The sequence below is a fragment of the Sinocyclocheilus anshuiensis genome, unplaced genomic scaffold (assembly GCF_001515605.1).
Source record: "Sinocyclocheilus anshuiensis isolate Anshui unplaced genomic scaffold, SAMN03320099.WGS_v1.1 scaffold699, whole genome shotgun sequence".
Taxonomy (NCBI): domain Eukaryota; kingdom Metazoa; phylum Chordata; class Actinopteri; order Cypriniformes; family Cyprinidae; genus Sinocyclocheilus; species Sinocyclocheilus anshuiensis.
Window position 1 is genome coordinate 108,038 of NW_015552576.1, and position 3,216 is coordinate 111,253.

General features: G+C 37.4%; 1 protein-coding gene across 1 annotated transcript in view; it reads right to left on the reverse strand.

Annotated features, from left to right (window-relative positions):
- Positions 1–2,971: 2,971 nt before the first annotated feature.
- The window catches only part of LOC107665183 (receptor-type tyrosine-protein phosphatase U-like), a 299,759-nt gene continuing 299,514 nt past the window's right edge, over positions 2,972–3,216 (reverse strand). Inside the window, exon 36 of the mRNA XM_016455965.1 lies at positions 2,972–3,216. This exon is cut by the window's right edge and continues 1,051 nt beyond it. The gene's annotated coding sequence lies outside the window, so the exon portion shown is untranslated.

Sequence of the window (3,216 nt, forward strand, 5' to 3'; positions counted from 1 at the left end):
TATATATATATATATATATATATATATATATATATATATATATATATATCTTAGCCATCTTTATGCAAAATCTAATTTCTTATTTCTTTCAAGTTTTGACATGATCTGGACATCTTCATTCAGATTTGATGATATACGCCTGGAGAAAGTAAGTGGGCAGCGAGCAAAATTCTAATTACATGTTAATTATAAATCATAGCACAGATCAACTAGTCTGAACTTGCATATAATCAACTACATGTAGGGCTTTGGCTTTCAACAAAGACAAATACTGTCTGGTGAGACGAGGCTTAGAAAGCAGTCATTCATCTGACCTTATCAGAGCGTTCTAAATAAACAGCATTGTGGGAAATAAGTAGGAGATCAATGCACAGCAAGAGTCATCCATCGCCACCATTGAAAATCTCTGGCCTGTTTGATAAAAAAGTCCATTAAAGCATGTCTAATTAAATGATAAGCTCAAATGAAATCACAGGTTAGAAAGATTTGCAGTAACCACCTCATGGAGCGGCAAGTGATTGTGGGCCATCTAATAATCACAAACAAACACAAGTGTATAGGCACAGCAGCATGCGATAGTCAGCACGCAAATTTATTTGACTTTTATATTGAAACGCTGAGCTGCGAGCCTAATTGGATTATATGATATGTCGTGACCTGTCGAGTCCTGGCATGTTCTGAGATATCAGTGCTTTACAACTAAGATAAATGAGAGAAGAAGGTCAAGATGGGTCAGAGGAACCACAGAGAAGAGACTAATCTCCAAACTGCAGTCTTATGAAGTGTAATAAAACAATTAGCTCAATGAAGCAGCATCTTACCATCTGATCAATTACCAGTATGATACAGACCAGGAGGCTTGAGTAATAATGAGTCTAATTTACTCTTTTGTTGTTCACGGTTACTCTTACTACCCACAGGATGTGATGCTATTACTCAGATGTTGCTCTTTCATGGATCAGAACACTTAATGGAGATCGCAGTCATGTTTCATTTAAATATCTTTTTCTTTTTCTTTTTTTTTTTTTGTCTTAGGACAAACTCTGGGTAATCTTTGGAAAATCTAATTGTTGGCAGTGAGTAAAGAGTATAGATTTCTTCAAACACTCGAAAAGAGACACATGAGATTACTACATTCTAAAAAATGCTGGGTTGTTTCAACCCAACTTTGGGTCAAATATGGACTAACCCAACTTTTGGGTTAAAAAATTAATGTAAAAATTTAACCCAACGGTTGGGTTAGTCCATATTTGACCCAAAGTTGGGTTGAAACAACCCAGCATTTTTTAGAGTGTAGCATCTGAGGAGATAAATCCCAGAAGCAGGAGACAAAAAAGAGGGAAAACCTGAGCCATCTTCTACTGTACTGTTAAACAAACAAACTAAATAAATAAATACATTTCAAATACATTTCATGCAGATTGCTTCCAACAGCACTGCAGAAGATAAAATATGATAATAAAAATAATGATAATAGTAGTAGTATTAGTAGTAGAAGTAGTAGTAATAATAATCAAGATATCAGGAAAAATGTTGTTTTATTTTACAGAACATACTAATATAATAAAATATTAATGTTTGTGGCTATCTTAATTTCTTTCTAATTGCTTCTGAACATTAATCCACAGCGCTTTTATTTGGCTATAAACCGGCAGGAGACCTTAAATTGATCTTTTATCGACAAGAGATTCATATACAATACTCATTATAGATTTTCAAAGATGGTTTGCGGATGAAGAATTTTAAAATGCCCTTTTAATGGCCTCCATGTGGCTCACACAGTAGAGCATGATACTTGCAAACAAAGATCATGGGTTTGATTCCCAAGGAAAGCAAGAACTGAAAAATGTGTACCTTGAATGCAATGCAAGTCACTTCGTATAAAAGTGTCTGCCAAATGTGTTAATGTAACACGAACAGAGCTGCTCCAAGACACTGAAAACACCGGATCATGAAGTGCTCACATGTAAATAAACACAGTGCCGTGGCAGAAATGTTAAGGATATCCAGCACAGAGCTGGAAGATGGCGCCGCTAGCTCTTAAATAAAAATCTCACCATTTAAAGGTGGGGTAAGCAATTTCTGGTAGCCAATGTTGACATTTGAAATCACCAAAACAAACACGACCCTACCCCAAAAAGGTCTCGCCCCTATTTTGATAGCTCCGCCCCACACATACGTACGCAACCCAGGCAACAATTAGTTCTGTGAAACAAAGCAAAACCAATGTTACACCGGGTCTACACCAGACGCGAGCGGCGCGGCACGACAAAATACTATAGAACTCATTATAATCAGTGATGCTGTCTACACCATAGATATACTGTATATACATATCTATGGTCTACACTGGATGCGGCGCGGCACAACACGACAAATCCCCGACAGAAAACTGCTGCTGCGTTCTATTCATGACGGATTTTCAACAGTCGCAACAGTCCAGTGTACTAGACAGACTTTAGCTGTTGCGGTGTTACTCACCTATCGAGAAGAAACAAAGCAACCTCGGTGTCCGATCGCAGACCTTCCGCTCCTTGAGTTCTTTCCAGTGTTGGAAAGCTGATCCGATATTTACACGGGTCCTACTTCTTGCCTTATTGCCTTAAGCCTTCTTTTGTTCCGCAGACATTTTCCTCTTTTGTTTTTTATCCACCATCTCTATCTTTCTGTCGCTCGGCTCGCTAATGTCCGTCCTGTGCACTGAACTCTCTCTCCTCCACATCATGAGTAGACACGCCCCTTACTGCTGATTGGCTACAAGTTTGTTTTGCTAGTCGGCCCGAATCAGTTTTCTAAAGCGTTTTTGAAAAATCGCTTACCCCACCTTTAATCACATTGCTGTCTAGGAGAAACACTTTTTTTTGTAATTTCCTATGTGTATTTATATTTGGAAAACAAATGTGATACTAAACGAACAACAATAATGAAAATGAGATTAAAGCAACATTGGAATGTTTTATTCATTCGTTACATTTTTTTTTTTTAGAAAATAAAACACAACCAATAAATACAAAGATAAAAAGCAACTTTTTGGCGACTGCCTCAATGTATTTCAATAGTAGCATTTCTGTTTATTTTATATAGTTGTGTATCTTTTTTTTGTTTTACTGCGCTCAATGACAGCGGGCAGCGGCACCCAAAGCAGACGGCTCACAATGGATTGCAATGAAACATGAAACAGGCATGCAGATCCATGAGTTATCCTCTTCACACACA